Below are 21,786 nucleotides of genomic sequence, written 5' to 3'. Positions count from 1 at the left end.
ATTTTTGGTTTGGGTTTTGTGTTTTGTTTTTTGTTTTTAAGATGAAGTGTGAGTTGATGTACATAGAACCAGGGCTAGCCTCGCACAAAATATAGGTGAATGGTTTGTTTCTGTCCTGTTACAAGCCCACCCCAAGGTACCCATTGCCTTCATGTGGCAGTGGGTACCAGCACCTTCACCGTGGTCCCCCTTCCCACCCCACTAATGAGTACTGCATTCTCTGGCACCTTCTTCAACTACATGACCTCTGCAAAAACCTATACATGCAACGAGTAAGGAGGTGATACGTCATCTGTGATGCAATCAATTCAATGGATTAGGCAGTCTTTGAAACTACTATAAAGATTGTTTAGAAATGTAGGGAAATACTTATTAAATAGTATGTGTTATTAAGAAACCATAGGCACTAATCTCTCTGATATCGACCTTAGCAACATTTTTCTAGCTATGTCTCCTCAGGCAAGGGAAACAAAAGCAAAAATAAACTATTGGGACTACACCAAAATAAAAAACTTTCGCACAGCAAAGAGAACAATCAACAAAACTAAAAGGCAACCTATGAAATGGGAGAAGATATTTGCAATGATATGTCCAATAAGGGGTTAATATCCAAAATATATAAAGAATTTACACAACTCAACATCAGAAAAACAAATAATCCAATCTTTAAAAAGAACCTTCATGCACTGTTGGTGGGAATATAAACTGGTGCAACCACTGTGGAAAACATTATGGAAGTTCCTCAAAAAGTTAAAAATAGAAATACCATATGATCCAATAATGCCACTACTGGACATTTACCCAAAGAAAACAAAAACACTAATTTGAAAAGATGTGCACCCCCATTTGCAGCATTACTTACATCAGCCAAGATATGGAAGCAACCTAAGCATATCGATAGATGAATGGAAAAAGAAGAGGCAGTGTATATATACAATGGAATATTAGCCATAAAAATGAATGAGAAAAAAAAAAAGAATGAGATCTTACCAACATAGATGGACCTAATGGGTGTTACGCTAAGTGAAATAAATCAGAGAAAGACAAATGCCACACAATTACACTTATAGGTGGAATCTAAGAAACAAAACAACTAGGGGCACCTGGATGGCTCAGTCGGTTAAGCGTCCGACTTCACCTCAGGTCACGATCTCACGGCTCGTGGGTTCGAGGTTAGAGCCTGGAGCCTGCTTCAGACTCTGTGTCTCCCTCTCTCTCTGTTCCTCCCCCATTTGTGCTCTGTCTCTCTCTTTCTCAAAAATAAATAAACATTAAAAAAATGCTTAATGAAACAACTAAACAAACAGATGGGAAGAAAAGCAGGAATAAAAAAAGAGCAGAAACAGACCCATAAATAGAACAAATTGGTAGTTGCCAGAGGGGCGGGGGGGGGGGGTGGGGGCGGTGAGGAGGATGGGCAAAACGGGTGAAGGGGAGTGGGAGATACAAGTTTCCAGTTACGGAGTGAATAAGTCACATGGGTGAAAGGTACAGCATAGGGAATTTAGTCAATGACGTAGTAATGGTGTTGCATGGTGACAGATGGTAGTTACCCTTGTGATGAGCCTGAATAACACATAGAGATGTCAAATCACCACGTTGTATACCTGAAACTAACGTAACGTTGTGTGTCAACTATACTTGAACAAAAAATATGTGCTATTAAGTGCAGAAAATATCAGCATAGCTACACAAATATAAAAAAACAAAACAATATGCAAAAAATAGAACTTGTGAGAGTTGTAACCATCTTTGTTTCTTTAAAACCTTTTAAACCGTGTCATTGTGTTGCTGTCACTAAAAACCACCTTGCTACTAAGTACTGTCCCTTTTCTTCTCTGAATTGCAAAATAATAGACCGTGCTCAGGATTGAGACATTTAATCACAGAACGGTATGTGACTGCTGAGTCTTCACTAACCTTGAAAGGTCAGAAAGCATCCCGGTGAAATCCATGATCGATGGGCTGGCTGGCAGCTCTGAGCCCAGCCTGTTCTCAGCAACCGGAGCCCCAGCTCCCAGCAGCTTGCTAATGGTCTCCTGCAGGGGTAGGTGAGGGAGACCAGCCCCTTAGCAGCTGTTCAAGCAGCAGGCTGGGAGAAGCTCTGCCCACCGCAGAGGGCAGATGACCCTGGGCAGGGTGGTGGGAAGCACTGACAGTCTGACTTTTTATTTGGACTAATTCTGGTTGAGCTCTCCCATGAGTACATTCAGGCCCCATCCCAAGGTCTACTCCCAGTGACAGATTTCCACTCTCTGCTTGTTCGTAGATGGAAGGAGAAGCGGGGCTGAAAATGTGAACCTCCTTTCACAGCCTGTGAGGTGAGGGGAGCTGTGATAACACTCTATAAGTCCTCCTGGTGGAAACGCCAGGGGCTGGTCACTCCCGGGTGAACTCGCATGAAGTGGTGTTGCTATGCCAGGAAACGCAGTCAGAGAAACACTCACCTGAGAGTCGGTTTCCCCGCAGGGAGCTCAGTGAGACAGCAGAGACATCTTTCCTTGGGGAGAGAGGGCAGAGGAGAATGTCGGTTCCCGGGATGTAATTAGAGATTCAGAGGACTTGGCTGGAGACGGGGAGCCCACGTGGGGTACACAGGGGAATGCCTGTGACCTGGAAGAGTATTAGCGCCACAGAGATGTTGGGTGCTGTGGAGAAGAAAGCTGGGGGAAGGTGAAGAAAAGCATCTTTTTCCAAGGGAAATGATGGAAGATACGATGCCGTTGTGAAGCTTCCCTTTTCGGCCTTTGGCTCTTCCAATCCCTAGGAAGCTGGAGAATATAAATACTAGGGGTGCCTGGGTGGCTCTGTGGGTTAAGCATCTGACTTTGGCTCAGGTCATGATGCCAGGTCGTGAGTTCAAACCCAGCATCAGGCTCTGCACTGACCGTGTGGAGACTGCTTGGGATTCTCTGTCTCCTTCTCTCTCTGCCCTTCCCCCAATTGCACTTTCTCTCCCTCTTTCTCTCAAAATAAACAAATAAACTGACAAAAAAAAAAAAGAATATAAACCCTCTATCATTGAGTTAATTCTACCCATGAGTCTTAAAAATGGTTCTGCAAAATGAAGACAAGTAAGAAGCCAAAAAGTTGCTGACTTGCAGATAAAACTTAAAAGAGTGGTCACTGAAATGAAAAATGCAAATTTCATATATAGTCTTAAGATTACATGGTCTGTTGTGGCTGCTTCCCCCTAAGCTCAGGATCTATAATCTGGGTACTGACAGGATGCATGCAGTGGGATCAAGCTTTGGCCCTGTTAGCACCAATGGGAAAGACATAATCCAGGCATGAACAACCAAAAGAAAAGAGAGGACGTTAATACACAACGTCTTTATGCTCTCTCTATAAACAATATAACTCTCAGTTCATGGCTACTAGTTTACTAAACTTTTCAGTAAACAACTCTTGAGAAGTAAGGAACATTCAATAAATAAATACATACATACAGGGGTCACCTGGGTGGCTCGATAGGTTAAGCAGTAGACTTCGGCTCAGGTCATGATCTCACAGCCCATGAGTTCGAGCCCCACGTCAGGCTCTGTGCTGTCAGCTCAGAGCCTGGAACCTGCTTTGGATTCTGTGTCTCCCTCTCTCTCTGCCCCTTCCCTGCTGGTGGTCTCTCTCTCTCTCTCTCTCTCTCTCAAATAAATAAATAAACATTAAAAAATTTTTTTAAATACACACATACATAAATGTGAGGAATGTATTTTATACATATTTATCTTTGAAATTTCAGTTACTAATACTGATAAAGCAAATTCAAGTCAAGGCTTAACACACAATAGTTTCTAAAGAAACTTTAGTACAATATACTAAAATTTATGGGCTGCAGCTAGTACAGTACATAGAGGGAAATTTATAAATGCCTGGAGGTTCTAACCAGGCAAGAAAATAAAAGAAAGGGCATTCAGATCAGAAAGGAAAAAGTGAAGAAAAATTAGGTTCTAATTAATACTCTAAATATAAGTTTTATGGGTTCACTCATGTTCCTCAAAAAGATTTGTTGAAGTCTTAACCCCTAGACCTTAAAAGTTGACCTTATTTGGAGGTACCTGGGGCTCGGTCCATTAAGCATCTGACTTCGGCTAAGGTCACGATCTCGCTGGTTCGTGAGTTTGAGCCCTGCATCGGGCTCTGCCCTGACAGTGCCGATTTTTCCCCTAGAGCCTTGGGAGAGCCTGGCCCTGCTAACACCCTGATTTCTGACTCCCAGGCTCTAGAACTGAGCGAGGATAAATTTCTGTTGTTTTAAGCCCCAGTGTGTGGTAATTTGTCACACAGTCCGAGGATACTAACACTATTATATACCTTCTTCCATCAACCTGAATTAAAGGACCCCCCAAGAAAGGTGGGAACCTACTGTTGGCAGAAATACACCCAAGTTCCCTGCCACATCCCTATCCCCTCTTTGGTCAGGAGCAGACCTCTGATGCTCTATATATGGCCAAGGCCTGGGGAACCAGGGCCACCCACACTAAGCAGCTCAGAAAAGTAAGTGGATTCTCTTATCGACTCTCTGACCTCCCACGTTGTGACAGACTCTGTTTGGGTATTTACTCAATATCTGTTCCCCATTTCTTCCTCAACAAACAGAGCCCCACTGCTATTCAGGGATCTACTTGTCATAAAAGATAACCCTGTCCCCAGCACTGCTCAGGGGTGATCCTGATTAGTCCAGGTCAGTGCAGCGATCCTCTTGCTGATGACTGGTTTAGGGATGACCAAGTGAGGGGAAGCCTGCTGGAGAGCTTCTGCAAATGGTTCGTCACTCTAAGCAGTCTCCCCTTCATCCATAGTACATTCACCATGAAGGCAGGACCATAGCGGGAGGAGAGCCAAGGTCAAAGCTGAGATCCTGGGGGTGCATGAGTGTACAAGTAGGAAGACTGATTTTTCCAGGTGAGAGACGGTGGTGTCTTGGCCAGGGTGGCGACAAGTTGCTGGATTCTGGATATATTTTGAAGAGAATGGCCAAAGGATTTGGAGGCCAGGGATGTGGAGAATGAGTGAGAGAAAAAAAAAAGAGTCAAGGAAGACTCAAAAGTTTTTAACTCGAGCACAAGAATGGTTTGGTTGCCATTCACTGAGATGGAAAAGGGCCTTGGGAGGAAGAGCTTTGGTGGGGAGCAGGGGCTCAGCTTTTGGAAGTTACTAAGTGTGAGATGCCACCTTTGAGCAGAGACATTGAGCAGGTGGTTAGATGTGTGTGGAGAACGGGAGAGGGGTCTGGGCTAGAGAGGCAAATGCCCATTGCCAGCATTTGGAGAGTAGTAAGGACATGGGACGGAATGAAATCACTATTGAGTGAGTTGAGAAAAGAGAAGTGGCCTGAGGCCTGAGCCAGGAGGCAGCACACAGACTGAGAAGGTACGCCTGTGTAGATAAGAAGAGAAACAACCCTCAACACAAATACGTAAGAAAAAACACGAATATATAAAGTCAATACTTCATTTTTGTACTCAATAACTATGAATAGCAGTAATAATAGCTTCCTACCTGCCAGGCTCTGTGCTAGGGTGTCTCTGCATATTACCGAATTTAATCCTCACAGAACCTCAGTAGGAATTTTTAAAATATTAATGAAACAATTCCAAGGCACCATTACACAAACCAAACTCCATAAATATGAAACCCTGTTTAGATGGGGCTGTGGGAGAACAGACGCCCTGGAACGGGGCTGGTGGCAATCTAGCTGGAGAGGAATCTGGCGGCAGCCTGACAGGAGCTCAAAAGTCCGTACACCTGTTGACTTTATGGCAGGAGGAAAAAGTAACTCTTAACATATGTTCATGGTAGCTCTAGCAATAACATTAGAAAAAAACAGGACAGTCAGAGAAAGACAAAAACCATAGGACTTCACTCATATGAGGACTTTAAGAGACAAAACAGATGAACATAAGGGAAGGAAAGCAAAATAATATAAAAACAGGGAGGGGGACAAAACAGAAGAGACTCATAAATATGGAGAACAAACTGAGGGTTCCTGGAGGGGTGGTGGGAGGGGGGATGGGCTAAATGGGTCAGGGCATCAAGGAACCTACTCCTGAAATCATTGTTGCACTAGATGCTAACTAATATGGATGTAAATTTTAAAAAAATAAAAAATTAAAAAATAATACAATAATAAAATACATATGCATATATAAACTAGAAATGGAGGTGCTTGGGTGGCTCAGTTGGTTAAGCATCCAACTCTTGATTTTAGCTCAGGTCATGATCTCACAGTTTATGAGATCAATCCCTGTATCAGGCTCTGCGCTGGCAGTGCAGAGCCTGCTTGGGAGCCTCTCTCCCTCTCTCTCTCTCTGCCCCTCCCCTGCTCGCTTGCTCTCTGTCTCTCTCAAGATAAATAAAAAACAAACATAAAAAAAAACAACTAGAATTGACTTAAGTCATTGTAAAACAAACTAAGGTAAATTAACAAAAAGGAATGACCATTTAACCTTTAAAAATGACAAGTGTGGGGCTGTGTTGACGTAGGTAATGTGATCTGTAGGTAATGTGATGTAGGTAATGTGACGTAGGTAATGTGTCATAATGTGTAGGTAATGTGTAGGTTAGGGATTGCTTCCTGTTGAGGGTGGGCTCCAGCCAGTTAGCTTAAATAAAGGAAAATGTATTGGGAGACTAGGAAGCTTTATTGAGAGGTTTATCTTTGGGATCCCAAGAATAACAACTAGACCCAAGTGTCTCGAAGACAGGGACAAGCCCTGGAAGGTCATCAGGTACAAGGCCAAGCATCTGACTGGTGACATTCTCTTCTTGACCAAACTCCAGCCAGGCTCCTCTGAGCCTGTTCTCAACCAGGCCTCAACCTTGGCGTAGAAACTCTCAAACAAACACACTAACATAGTCTCGAACAAACACACTAACATCTCGAGGCCACATCCTAGGGATGACCAGAGGCCCCACCTAAGGTGCCTGCCTAAGAACTCTCAAGGCTGCCCAAGGAATATGCTGTTTGTTCCAGCTAACACCTGAAGTCAGAGCCCCTGTCTCTTAGTGTCTGTGGGAAGATAGGGATCTCACTTTGATAAGTGAGCTTTCTAACTTTGCTAGTTTTTAACGCTGGTACGTTTTCTGACAAGAGTCAGAGAAGTTGAAATGCTACATGCAAAATACACTTTTACCAAATTCTGTTCTTTCTGTAAAATTTCTTGTGCTCATAGTTTTTAAAATACATTTCTGAACAGTGATTTAGTGGGCTCCACGGAGGTATAAAGGGTGAAATGTTCCACCGCCCGTGGGTTGTGTGTGAATAGGGACTAAGACAAGGTGTCGGATTTGGAGGAGCCAAAAGAACCAAGAGGAGGCTGCGTGGCAACTAATGTGAGGCCAGTAATTCTGTGTTTGGAAGGAAACTGTCCCCACCCCCCACCCCCACATTGCCAATTTCTGGTCTCCGTGGTCCTTTGTACATGACTCCTACCTACACTCTTTCTCCATGAAACTGTTATTTTGTTAGCGGAGCCACATGAGGGGCTTGTAACAGTAAAGAAGAGGGAAGGGTGATGCAGGACTGCAGGCTGCTAAGTAATGTGTTTTCATGACTTTTCTCCTCTGCCTGGAACACGGATTTCTTCTTCTCTGTGAAATTCCTGTACAGCCTTCAAAGCCCAGATCAGATATTTCCCGAATGGAGTTATCTCTAATCCGCTAATCGGGATTAGTCCCTGTGCCCCGTCTTCCTAGGCAAGTTTGATCCTTCTACTACAGAATTTTATGTATGGTTTTATAATTCATTGTGTACACATCTGCCTTTCCTCAAGGTCAGGGACTATGCTTCATTATCTTTGGCTCCCTGGTGTCAGTGCAGTTCTTGGCAAATCCAAAGTGCTCAGTAAGTGCTTGGTGACTAATTGAATTCCTTGTGTATATTGCTTTGCTCATTTATTCCTTATAGATTCCTCAATTGGCTGTGAGGAAATCAATATCAGGACTAGTTTAGATTGGTCTTTCCGGATCAATCTGGTCTTTCCAGATCGATGCAGCACCTCTCAGCTGGAGGCACAGAGGCATGGGGGGGCTCCCTTTCATGTTTCCTGAGGAGAGACTTCAAAGCAAGGCAGGATGCAGAGGATGTGATGTTACTTAGCAGTTAGAGAAAAAGGAGATCAGATGCCTGCTCTTATGTGACCTTCCTTCCCTACACAGCTGCATTATTCCCTCCTTCTTTCCAAATCGAGTCCTGCTCTACAACCAGATGGAAGAGGTGGAACCAGAAGAAGGATTCATACATTTTCCTGTCGTGGGGTTGAGATGAAAACATTCATGCATCAGTTTCCTATTGCTGCTATAACAAAGTATAAAACTTTGGTGGCTTAAAACAACACAAAGTGATTTTATAATCATTATCTAGTTCAAGGGGTTAGATGTCTAAAATGAGTTCTACAGGGCTAAGATCAAGGTCTGCACGGCTGTTTTCTTCTGGAGGCTCTCAAAGAGGATTCATTGCCTTTCCAACTTTTAGAGGCTTCAGTCCTTGGCCCATATCAACTTTTACCTTCAGTCCTTGGCCCATATCACATTGTCTTTTTCCCTCTGCTTCCATCATCCTATCGTGTTCTACCCATTGGATCCCGTACCTCCCTCTTACAAGGACTCTCGGGATTGCATCGGGCCCACCCAGATAATCCAGAAGCATTTCCCCAGCTCAAGGTCCTGAACTTAATCACACTTGCAAAGTCTGTCTGCCCTTTTGTCTGTCACATAAAGCAACACCACTTCCATGGATTAGGGTGTGGACATCTCAGGGGCCCATTGGTCAACCTGTTACAACCCGCTGAAGGTGAGACTTCACCATTACAAAATCCTGCCTGTCCACAAAGCCCTTACCTGACACTTCTCACCTCCTTAACCATTATAGCAAATCAAGGACACAGTGGACTCACTGATGGCATATGTAATTTAACAGTGCCGGGAAATAATTGTAGGACTCAAACCAGCCCAAGGGAAACATAACAGCTTCAGAGCTAAGTGCCTCTGCTGAAAACAAGCATGCATACATTTAGGGTTCACACTATTTTTTTGAGAGAGACAGAGAGGGAATGAGTCGGAGAGGGGCAGACGGAGAGGGAGAAAGAGAATCCCAAACAGGCTCCCCACCCAGCATAGAGCCGGACACGGGGCTCAATCCCACAACCCTGGGATCATGACCTGAGCTGAAATCAAGAGTCAGACGTTAAACGACTGAGCCACCCAGGCACCCCTGAATACATTTGAAAATATATATATACTGCTAACTTTCCACGCATTAAAGGATACATGAGAATGAAAGACCTAGCATTTGAGTTCCCCTGCGTCAACAGAATTGGATTAATGAAATAATAGGAAATAATTTTAACAGTAATACATGACATGAGTTCACACCATGAAGGAATGGGATGCAGTACATACAATTGCTCATACATCATATCCCCTGCAGAAGTAAGAGAGCACATTGCGATGTGAAGGTTGTGAGAGCCCAGAGTGATGTCCTGTCAGGCCTGTGCAGCTGTCACACAGCAGCCCCACCTTTGGGGGCAGGGGAGAGACAGTGAGCTCCATCCCATGGCAACACCCCATCTGCCACTCTGGTCTCTTCATGCCAAGCAGACCTGCTTTCTTCTCCAGGAAGCACCTACCCTGCTTGGCTCACAGCTGGGACCACCTGCTCATTTGGACAGTGTTTCAGGTCTATTTCCTCGTTTTGTTCCATCTCCATCTCCCAGAGCAGACCTGGCTTCCTCCCTGCAGTGCGGTTCCCAGTCAAGGAAGATGGAGTCATGTGTCCCATGGCTCCCCCTAAATAAAGCATCGTGGCTTCAGCCATCTGTGCTAGAAACGGTGGTGTGCTTGCTTCTCTAACCAGCCAGGCTCCTGGTCTGTAGTATCTGGCACCACTCACCGATGCACATCCACGGCCTGACGGATGACCACACAACTGCCTCAAGCATAACACCTTTTAAAGAATCGGAGAGCTCTAGGGGCGCCTGGGTAGCTCCGTCTGCTAAGCAACAGACTCTTGGTTTCGGCTCAGATCGTGATCTCTCGTGAGTTCGAGCCCCACGTGAGGCTCTGCACTGACAGTGAGGAATTTGCTTGGGATTCTCTCTCTCCCTCTCTGTCTGCCTTTCGCCTGCTTGTGCTCTCTGTCTCTCTCAAAATAAATAAATAAACTTAAAAAATAAAAAAAAAATAAAAAGAATGGAAGAGCCCTAAAAAATAAGAGGATCTGTGTAAAGAACACTAGCTTCCTCCCCGTGAACAACTGTATGTGCGTGTAATTAACAGTCACTCTCCCTAGCAGGGCAGCTGCCAAGACTCCTGGTTTATCTAACAGCAGGCATCCTGCTCCCCCATTTTCGGATGCAGGGGTCCACGTCGCAGTCCGGCCTGCGGCAGAAGTGCCGAGCAAGCTCCTCAGCTGGGCTCTGCCTCACCTTGCTCCTCCCCTCAATGGACGCTGCATTTTTGTCTCTGCCTGTTCTTACCAGGCCAGCCCGGTCCTGCCTGCTGTTCATCCTGGTATGTCTGCCGCACTCCAGCCTGGCATGTCTCAGAGGCTATTGGCTCGCAGCCAGGTCTCGTCCATCTGTCTCTCCTGAGCTCGCACGATAGACAACAGGACCCACCACCCCATACCATGCAGGGAATGGGAACACATGGGACGCAGAAATGGCCATCGCCAGCTCTGCTGGGGAAGCGTACGTGCTCACTGCTCCGTCTTGTCTGGCAGCCCAACCTTGCCGGGTCTGAATCTCGGGTCACCACACAGCAGCTTTGTGATTTGAATCTCTCAGGGCCTCAGTTTCCTCACACATACCATAGGGATGATACGGTAAAACCCCACCAGAAGGTGACGAGTAGGTCACAAAGAGGTCAAGCTTGTAAAACGCAAGGGCACAATTCCGAGAAAGTAATGAAATACTTGGATTCCGGGGTCCTGGCGACATGAGCTAAGTCCTTTCCAGTCTCAGCCGTGATTTGGTGCCATTTGAGTACTGTTTACTCTGGTTTAAATATTGATGGGGACAGAGACGGGTCCTGCGGCTGTCTGGCTAAAGTTCCCAGGACAGGAGCAATAATTCCAGGAATGTCCTCATCAGCTGGCGCCCAGAGTGTCTTTTGGACCCAGGGAAATTTGGTTGGGAGAACACTGAAGACACAGAGACTCACACTCTGCCTCCCCATTTCCCCGGAGGGAGTTGTGGCCCTTCCCACAGGGGCAGGTCGGAAGAACTGTAGCTCATCCGTTTGAAAGAAGAGCCTGGGGTAAGGTCAGGACCCAGGAGAAAAACAATTATGCGACACCTGAATTTGCTCTATTATAGAGTTTTACTTTAACGCCTATCCCATTAGTGTTGTTGTGAACATGCCAGAGTGCTTGGCATGCGGCATTTGCTCAATAAATCATGCATTCATCCCCCAAATGCTTATTAAACACCTACTATGTCCCGGCACTATACCGGATCCTAGGACTATGGCAATAAATAAGAAAAATGCATATTGTTCTTGCCCTTGAAAGCTTATAATTTAGCAGAAATAACAGCTTGGAGCCATGCCTTGGAAGCTATGAAGGTATTATCATATTTCTTCTAAAATATCCTCTTTTCCTGAACATTTTTTAAAAGTTAATATCTTATATGTATATTTTGGAACAGAATATTCCATCCTCCTCCCTAAAGGAGTGGTTCTCAACAGGGGTCAGTTTTGTGCCCAGGGGACATCTGGCAAAGTCTGAAGCCATTTTTTGATGTTTGTTGTCATAACCTGGGGGTGAGGGGCGTGCTACTGGCACGTAGTGGGTGGAGGTCAGGGTTGCTGAGCTACAATGCACAGGACACCCCCCAGCACAGACGAGCTGACCCGAAACTTCAATATGCCAATGTTGAGAAACCAGGGTCTAGAGGGGACCTGCTTAGTCCACGATCAGTTATTTTGGGCCATAAAGGGAGGGAAACACATTTCATCCTTCCAAGTCTTAGAAAAACTAGCCCTTCTGTTCCAGGCTCTATGACACTTGCCCGTGTTAGAGAAGGTTCTTAGGGTTTTTCAATCCAGAAGCATAAGCCTCTCAGGGACAGAAAGAATGGATCCGGGAATCTGTTTACAGAGCACTCAGCACTATGACTATATTCTGTGTGTTATATTTGACTGATTCTCTTACAGAAATGAGTTTTCTGGGGCACCTGGGTGGCTCAGTTGGTTGAGCATCGACTCTTAGTTTCAGCTCAGGTCATGGTCTCAGGATCGTGGGACTGAGGCCCACGTCTGCATGGAGCCAGCTTGAGATTCTCTCTCCCTCTCTCTCTCTCTCTCTCTCCCTCTGCCCCTCTCCCCTGCTCCTGTGCACACACTCTCTCTAAAATAAAAATAAAATAAGTTTTCAAACAAATATTCCTGGAAAAGGCCTTGTCTTTTTTACCCTTTGAACACCCCACCAAGATATGCAAATTATCCAAATTACCTCAAGGGCACTGAACCCAACTTTTCAGTTCATTTGGCTTTCTTTCTTTTTCAAAGTGTTTTAAAAGCTTGTCTGGGCATACTTAATCCAATTTGGTCTTTAAGGCAGCCCAGACTTCTAGAGTGACTGGTTTTTGATCTGGTAGTTTTCTCATATCTGTGCAGCAAAGCAATACAATTCTGGACAAAGCAGAGCATAAGGAAGAGTGAGGCAAAATAACAGGAAGCCAGAAGGAGAGGGAGAGACGAAGGAAGGAGAGAGAGCAAGAATGGGTCACACACACACACACACACACACACAGAGAGAGAGAGAGAGAGAGAGAGAGAGAGAGAGAGGAGAAAAACCAAAGAACTAAGGGGTTAACAAGCCCAGGAAGAATGGAGGTGGCCAATCTTAACCTTCTCAGCTTCAAAAAGCCCTAGATCCCATCAACTGATGAATGGATAAAGAAATTGTGGTTTATATACACAATGGAGTACTACATGGCAATGAGAAAGAATGAAATATGGCCTTTTGTAGCAACGTGGATGGAACTGGAGAGTGTTATGCTAAGTGAAATAAGCCTTACAGAGAAAGATAGATACCATATGTTTTCACTCTTATGTGGATCCTGAAAAACTTAACAGAAACCCATGGGGGAGGGGAAGGAAAAAAAAAAAAGAGGTTAGAGTGGAAGAGAGCCAAAGCATAAGAGACTTAAAAACTGAGAACAAACTGAGGGTTGATGGGGGGTGGGAGGGAGGGAAGGGTGGGTGATGGGTATTGAGGAGGGCACGTTTTGGGATGAGCACTGGGTGTTGTATGGAAACCAATTTGACAATAAACTTCATATATTGAAAAAAAAAAAAAAAGCCCTAGATCCTCACCTCAGCTTGCTCCTTTGCCTTCTGAAGTGCTTTCTGGAAGCACTGTGTTGGGTTCTAGCCTACTTCCCTCTCCTCCGGTTTTCGGGTAGAGGTGGGAGCTCCTGACTCGTTCACAGCTGGGCTCTGCAGCAGAATCCTGTGTTGAAACAGCATATGCATCGGGAAGGGAAGAAGGATGCACACATGAAATGCAAGACTGTCTTGCCATTTCCATTCACCTTATCCTAGCGGATTATCAGTACTGTTATTGATGAAGCCTAAATAGCCACGAATGAGTACCACGCATGTCCCCACTCCTCTGGTTAGATGATGATTCAAACTATGATGTGAACCCTTTGAACTCTGTATTTCATGTCCCATACACTGAACAAGCTACGTACCTTTTCTAAGAAATGAGATTTGATTTTATAACGTGCAAACATGTGATCTGAAACGTGCCGACCATTTTTTCCAATGCAGTGTTTTACTTGGAACTTGTCACAGATGTGCTGTTACAGATTCTCTGATAAAACAATTTATCTGGGCTTACTTGCAGATGTTATGCCTCTATCACACAGCCATCCATGACAGCCAGTGACAAATTGATAAGAATTATTTGTAATGCTGGTGGCTAACAGAATTGTGTGTTCTATGAAGCATCATTCCTCACTTTAAACATTTGTGTTACTGGCTGGTGCTAGGTGTGCTATGGTACCTCCTTGATGTAAACAAGAATTTAGCAAAAGCTTCCTGAGACTGTATTTCATGGCTTAAACTTGCCCTTGATATATTAGTCTTCAGTAATGACACTCAACCCCAAAGCTTACTGGTACAAGCACATGTCTTGACCAAAGTATCTTTCTCCCCTTGAATTTTTCTAACTTTGGTTTTGAATTTACCTCTTAGGGACTCAGTGAGGGTTTCTTCAGGTTTCCTTACAGCATGATATTTAACAAACTCCCCACATGCCTCGCACATGTGCTCAGTAAACGTTTGCTAGATGGAAGAACAGGAGGACTTCGCAAGGTAGGTTATCAATATATGATGTGACTGCCTGTCAAGTTGCACTGTCCTGAGGGCCATTCCTTGTCCCATGTCTCCCATCCAGGCATTTCCAGGAGCAAGAGATCTCTCATCAGGCCAGCTTCCTTCCAGTTCTAAATGCCAGCATTATGCTAGAAAGGAAAGCACTTCCTGGGCAGCCCAGGCATTCCTCAATCCACCAGCATGTCTCTTCTGTTCCCATTTGTCTCCAGGCCCATCCCACGAAAGCCCAAGCCAGGGAGAGGAATGGAAATGATGAAGGCTGAAAAGTCTTCACTCTTTGTTCTTCTGACGGGTGATGGGATAATTAGTCCCAGTGAGATGCAGCCTCTCCCAGACTATATTTAGTCTAATTGTAGAGCTTCTTTCCCCTGGAGGAGCCTGGGATTCCTCCAGGAGATCATAATGCCAGAAAAGGAGCAAAATCAAGCAGGCGGCCACGGTCATGGTGGGGCCTGCCCTCCCTTTCTCAGAAGGGAGGCAGCGGTGGGCTTGGGTCCAGGATTCAGGAAATGGGGTTCCGCTCCAACTCTGCTACCGACTAGCTGTGTGACTGAGGACCTTTTATCCCCTCAAAGCCTCAGATTTTCACATGTTACATAAGCATGATAATCTCTACCTAACAGGAGAGTAGTGAGGATGAAATGTGTTATGTTTTGTAAAGCACTTCATAAATTGTACGTGTGTGATACAAATGTAGGTGTGTCGCTGTAAGTAGTAGAAGTGCCTGGATTTCCCCCTTCATGAAGGGCCAGTGCCCACTGAACACCGACATGGGAGGCTCTGTCCTACTTATGAAGTAAGCGTGCCATCATCTTCTCACCCTTCTTCCCCTCCAGGACCACAGCATCCCAATCCTCAACTCATGGTTGGTGCTCAGTAAATATTTGATTGCTAATAATACTATTTGCAATTAAAATTTTAAACTAGAGAAGTATTGACTCAACAAACACTAGAGATAACTGTATATTTAGTTGTCTAAATATTCATTTTGCAAATAAATTGAGGAGAGGTGAGTCTTTTTTTCATTCCCAAGTACACTGAAAGCAGTATATAATACTGGTATGCCTTTGTTTATCCCTTCAGCTGTACCGTTTTAAATTTGATAATTTTAATATAATTTGACATCAAATGAAATATAATTTGAAGTCAGACCATTTACTGAACTCTTCCTTCTCTTGATGGCGCTTCAAAACCACTTCCTTCCCCTTGCTTTTCCATCTGTCCTATTTCCTCAGTTCTTGAAAGTAAAAGAAGAGAACTTTAAAATTGCATCTAAAGAATTCTCTATGATTCAACATACATGTACATATGCAGAGCTGAGAAAGACACTTGAAATCTATGGAGTTTTTTTTCCAACTCACCTGGTGGTAAATCTCCTATTCCAATACACACACGGATTTGCTGTACTCGATACCCTGGATCTCAGTGTTTTGAACTTTTTCTTCAACCTAATGGGCACCTGCAATCCATAATTATTGGGTAATAATGTACTTTCCCTTCCAGGTAGCTCATCCTCTCCCCCCAACCCCCCCACCCCCACCCATCCTGCCAACCTCAGACAATGAGACTGAAGCTTATTGCCCGAGGGAAGAGAAAGATGAACTCTGGCTAAAACAAAGAAATTATGGCTCGGCTTTGCACTTCAAGTTAGACTTTTTAAAAGTTCACAGTGAGACAATAGTCTTGAAAGCCAGAATTTTTTGAAAAATAAAGAGGTATTTCTCAGAAATTCTAAACTAGGTTTTCTACATAAAAAGAAACAATGCCTTTTAGAGAAGTGACCATAGAATAAGCCACAGAGAGCACAGATTCCTGCCACATATGGAGGAGGAAGTCCTTCCACCAGAGTGGGAACGAGCTGGGAAAGAGAAACAGAAAGGCAGGGTCTCATCTTGCCTCACCTGAGTGTCAAAACTGCACAGTAGCGAAACACTAGGTAGTATGGGAGAGGTTAAGAATATCAAGACTGGAGGGGCACCTGAGTGGCTCAGTTGGTTAAGAATATCAAGACTGGTGTCCTGATTCCCCACTGAGTGTGAGGATACTGATTACCTCTCTCAGACAAACTTTGGCTTTGGATTGGTTAGCAATGGTTGAGGGAGGTGCCTAATGTAGGTGGGCCTGGCATCAGCCTCCTAAGATACCAACTATATACAGCTGACCCTTGAAGCAGGAAATGGGGAGTATTAGGGGCACTGACTGCCCTCCCCGTCAAAAATTCACGTTTAACTTTTGATTCCCCAAAACTTAATTGCCTACTGTTGACCGAAAACCTTACCAACATCATAGTCAATTAACATATATTTTGTATACTGTATGTATTAGATACTGTATTCTTATAATAAAGTAAGCTAGAGAAAAAAATGTTAAGAAAATCATAAAGAACAGAAAATTCTGTTACAGTACTGTAAAAAATCAGCATCTAAATGTACTCGTGTAGTTCAAACCCATGTGGTTCATGGGTCCACTATAATGGAGAGTGTTATAGAACAGGCTTCTCAAACTCTTTGATCTTTGGAAGGCAGACCAAGTATCTACTGAGCCTGTTTCTCTGTTTGCCGGGCTGGTTCAGTCAGTAGAACATGTGACTCTTAATCTTGGGGTTGTGAGTTTGAGCCCCACGTTGAGTATACAGATTGCTTAAAAATAAATAAATAAAACTACATTATCAGTAAACTTTTTATTCTCTATTACACTAAAGTTTATGGCTCTATTTTGCACTTTGAATGGATCATTTACCCATTCATAATTTTGTGACATCATTGTCATTTGTGAAGTATTGTTTCACTGGGTTATGTAGATATTATAAATGTTGACACATATCACTATACAGTGTCAAATATATCTATGTCTATTTATATTTAGCTAGCTAGCTTAGTATCTTTGGTTTTTTTAGAAGTCTTTAAGTTTTGGGAAGCTGTCAAGCTCATGGTGGCAGATACACTTTTTCCAAAATTCTTTCACTCAAAAGCTCAAATTTTATCATTGTCAACAAATATCATCAATTATATTTTTTAATTTTTTAGATTTTTCTTTTTTTAAGTTTTTTTTTTTTTTTATTTTGAAAGAAAGAGAGAAAGCAGGAGAGGGGCAGAGAGCAAGACAGAATCCCAAGCAGGCTCCACACTGTCAGCACAGAGCCTGATGCAGGACTTGAACGCATGAGCTGTGAGATCAGGACCTGAGTCGAATTCAGACACTTAACCAACTGAGCCACCCAGGCACCCCTCAATTATTTTTTTAAGTAAACTCTATGCCCAATGTGGGGCTTAAACTCAGGACCCCAATCAAGAGTTGCATTCTCCACTGACTGAGCCAGTCAGGCACCCTAATACACTTATTTTTCTTAAGTGACAGGTTCAATTTGTTCATTTTCAAGAAAATTCCCAAATCTGAATAACCATAGTTTTTCTGTCATATTCATAAATAATTTTTCTTCCTTTTTTTTCCCTTTGACCACCTTCATTCATTTCTTTTTTTAAATAGTAATTTTTTTAAAACTTTTATTTATTTATAAGAGAGAGAGAAAGAGAGACAGAGAGACAGAGGTGAGTGGGGAAGGGGCAGAGAGAGAGGGAGACACAATCCACAGGCTCCAAGTACTGAGCTATCAGCACAGAGCCAATGTGGGACTCAAACTCAGGAGCTGTGAGATCATGACTCAAGCCAAAGTTGGACACTTAACTGACTGAGCCACCCAGGTGCCCCAACTTCACTCATTTCTTAAACATGAAAAAAGTAGGTAGATCAGCTCATCACTCAAATAACTACACCAATGATTTTTCTCAAAATAACTACTGTTCTTCAGTATGCAGAAGTATTTTATGTGTAAACTCCCCATTTTGTCACACATACTAAAATGACAGGCACTCAGGGATCATGATTTAAAATGAATCATAGGCTTGGGTTGCTGGGTGGCTCAGTCAGTTTAGCATCCATCCGACTATTGGTTTCAGCTGAGATCATGACCTCACCTTTCATGAGTTTGAGCCTTGCATCGGGCTCCGTGCTCACATCACAGAACCTGCGTGGGATTCTTTCTCCCTCTCTCTCTAAGTAAACAAACTTAAAAAAATAAAAATAGAATGAATCATAGGCTTAAATGTAAAACACAAAACGATAAAACTCCTAGAAAATGACATAGGATAAAGCCAAGGTGACTTTGTGTATGATGACAACTTTTTTAGATAAAACACCAAAGACACAATCCATGAAAGAAATAATAATTATTATTATCTGGCCTTAATTAAAATTAAAAACTTCTGTTCTGTAAAAGACACTGTCAAGAGAATGATGAGACAAGCCACAAACTGGGAGAAAATATTTGCAAAAGACATATTTGACAAAGGAATGTTATCCAAAATATATAAAGACCTTTTTGTTTTTTTTTAAGTTTATTTATTTAGAGAGAGAGGGAGAGAGAGAGAGAGCATGAGCAGGGGAGGGGCAGAGAGAGACGCAGGGCTCAAACTCAGGAACTGTGAGGTTAACACCTGAGCTGAAATTCAGAGTCAGATGCTTAACTGACTGAGACACCCAAGCACCCTGAAATATACAAAGAACTCTTAACAATTAGAAAATTAACAATCTGATTAAGAAATGGGCAAAGGGCTTTACAGATACCTCACCAAAGGAGACATACAAATGGCAAATAAGCATATGAAACGATGCTCAATGTCGTATGTCATAAAGGACATGCAAATTAAAACGAGATTGGGATGAGCACTGGGTGTTGGGTGTAAGAGATGAATCATGAGAATCTACCCCCAAAACCAAGAGCACACTGTATATACTGTATGTTAGCCAAATTGACAATAAATTATATTTTAAAAAGTGAGATACTTTTTTTTGTAATGTTTATTTATTTTTGAGAGAGAGAGAGAGAGCATGAGCAGGGGAGGGACAGAGAGAGAGGGAGACACAGAATCCGAAGCAGGATTCAGGCTCTGAGCTGCTGGCACAGAGCCTGACTCAGGGCTCAAACTAATGAACCATGAGGTCATGACCTGAGCCAAAGTCGGACACTCAACCAACTGAGCCACCCAGGCCCCCCACTGCTACACACTTATCAGAATCATTAAAAATCAAAAAACACGGGGCGCCTGGGTGGCGCAGTCGGTTAAGTGTCCGACTTCAGCCAGGTCACGATCTCGCGGTCCGTGAGTTCGAGCCCCGCGTCAGGCTCTGGACTGATGGCTCGGAGCCTGGAGCCTGTTTCCAATTCTGTGTCTCCCTCTCTCTCTGCCCCTCCCCCGTTCATGCTCTGTCTCTCTCTGTCCCAAAAATTAATAAACGTTGAAAAAAAATTAAAAAAAAATCAAAAAACACTAACAACACTGAATGCTGGCAAGGATGAGAGGCAACAGGGACTCTCACTCATTGGTGATGGGAATGAAAAATGGTACAGCCACTTTGGAAGACAGTTTGACAATTTCTACAAAACTAAACATACTGTTACCACACAATCCAGTGGTCATGCTTCTTGCTATTTACCCAAATGAGCTGAAAACTTATATCCACATAAAAACTTGCACAGTGATGTTAATAACAGCTTTATTCATAATTGCCAAAACTTGGAAGCAACCAAAATGCCCTTCAGTAGGGAAATGGACAAAATAAACTGATGTCTATCCAGACAATAGAATATTATTCAGAGCTATAAGAAATGAGCTATCAAGCCATGCAAAGACATGAGGAAACTTAAATGCGTATTATGGAGGGGTGCCTGGCTAGCTCAGTCAGAAGAGCAAGCAACTCTTGATCTCAGGGTTGTCAGTTTGAGTCCCATATTGGGTGCAGAGTTATCTTAAAAGTAAAATCTTTAAGGGTGTGTGGGTGGCTCAGTAGGTTAAGCATCTGACTCTTGGTTTCAGCTCAGGTCATGATCTCATGGTTCTTGAGTTTGAGCCCCACTTCAAGTATCACTTCAAACCCTACTTTGAGCTCCATGTTGAGCCCCATGGGCAGCACAGAGCCTGCTTGGGATTGTCTCCCTCTCTCTCTGCCCCTCCCTGTCTTGAGCACTCGCTCTCTCTCTCTCTTTCAAAATAAATAAATGTTAAAAAAATTGTTTAATAGAAACATTTTCATTTCTTTTGCTTATTTTAGGTTTAATTTGTTATTCTTTGTCTAATGTCTTAACATGGAGGCTGTTGTCAATAATTTGATAACTTTATTCTTTTTTAAAATGTTGAGTACTATGAATTTCCCCCTAAGTACTGCTTTAGTAGCATCCCAACAATTCTGATATGTTGTTTAATTTCTATTCAGTTCAAGCTACTTTCTAATTTTGATTGATTTCTTTGACCCATGTGGGATATGCTATCTGGTTTCCAAATATTTGAAGACTTTTCAGATATCTTTCTCCTAATGGATTTCTATTTTAATTCCATTATAGTCAGAGAACATACTTTGTGTGACTTGAATCAGTCTGACTATATACTGAGGCTTGTTTTACAGCCCATAAATATAGCCTATATTCTGCGTACTTGAAAAAAAATGTGTATTCTGCTGCTGAGGAAGTGTACCATAAATGTCAATTACATCAAATTGGTTGATAAAGGTGTTTATGTCTTCCATATGTTTACTTATTTTTCTGTATACTTGCTCTATTGAGAGAGAAATATTGAAATCTTTAACTACAATGATAGATTTCTCTCTCCTTTCAGTTCTATTAGTTTTTGACTCATGTATTTTATAATAGACTTTTAAGAGCAGCTTTAGGTTCACAGCAAAACTGAAGGGAAAGGACAGAGTTAACGTATACCCTCTGCTTCCACACATCCCCAATTATCAGCACCCTATACCAGAGTGGTACATTTTTTTAAATCAATAAATCTACATTGACACATCATTACTTCCCAAAGTCCATAGTTTGCATTAACGTTGTAACTTCTATGGGTTTTAACAAATGTGTAAGGACATGTATCTACCATTATAGTATCCTACAGAATGACTTCACTGCTATAAAAATCCTCTCTGCTCCACCTATTCATCTCTCTCTCCCCTTGACCACTGATCTTTTTATTGTCTCCATTGTTTTGCCTTTTCCAGAATGTCACGTAGTTGGAATCACACAGTATGCAAACTTTTCAGGTTGGCTGTTCTCAGTAATATGCATTTTTTAAAGATTTTATTTTTATTTTTTTAATGTTTATTTATTTTGATGGAGAGAGGGGCAGAGAGAGAGAGAGAGAAAGAGAGAGAGAATCCCAACCAGCTTTATAAATGTTTTTAAGTCAGGTAATATTTGTCTTCCAACTTTGTTTTTCACCTTCAAATTTGGTTAGGCTATTTCCTTTGATTTCCATATGAATTATCTGAGATCAGCAAAGATGTCCATTATAAGAATTCTACTCTTCACTAGAATTGCCTAATACCAGGCAGAAGGATGGTTAATGGTTTGCTTATCTTCAAAAGGGACTCACCCTTGTTGCCACCAAT

The 21,786-nt window shown here is 42.9% G+C and overlaps 1 long non-coding RNA gene across 1 annotated transcript; it reads right to left on the bottom strand.

The window, feature by feature from the left end:
• Positions 1–1,405: 1,405 nt before the first annotated feature.
• On the bottom strand, positions 1,406–15,853 carry LOC123581441. Its single transcript, XR_006703730.1, has 4 exons — positions 15,705–15,853; positions 15,503–15,580; positions 13,318–13,453; positions 1,406–2,500 (listed from the first exon to the last, which is right to left on the bottom strand). It is a non-coding gene; the product is annotated as an uncharacterized LOC123581441 (long non-coding RNA).
• Between the last annotated feature and the right edge of the window lie 5,933 nt (positions 15,854–21,786).

The sequence above is a fragment of the Leopardus geoffroyi genome, chromosome A3 (genome assembly GCF_018350155.1).
Source record: "Leopardus geoffroyi isolate Oge1 chromosome A3, O.geoffroyi_Oge1_pat1.0, whole genome shotgun sequence".
NCBI classification, from domain to species: domain Eukaryota; kingdom Metazoa; phylum Chordata; class Mammalia; order Carnivora; family Felidae; genus Leopardus; species Leopardus geoffroyi.
Note: the sequence above shows the minus strand (reverse complement) of the source record. Positions and strands in the feature narration are given on the sequence as shown.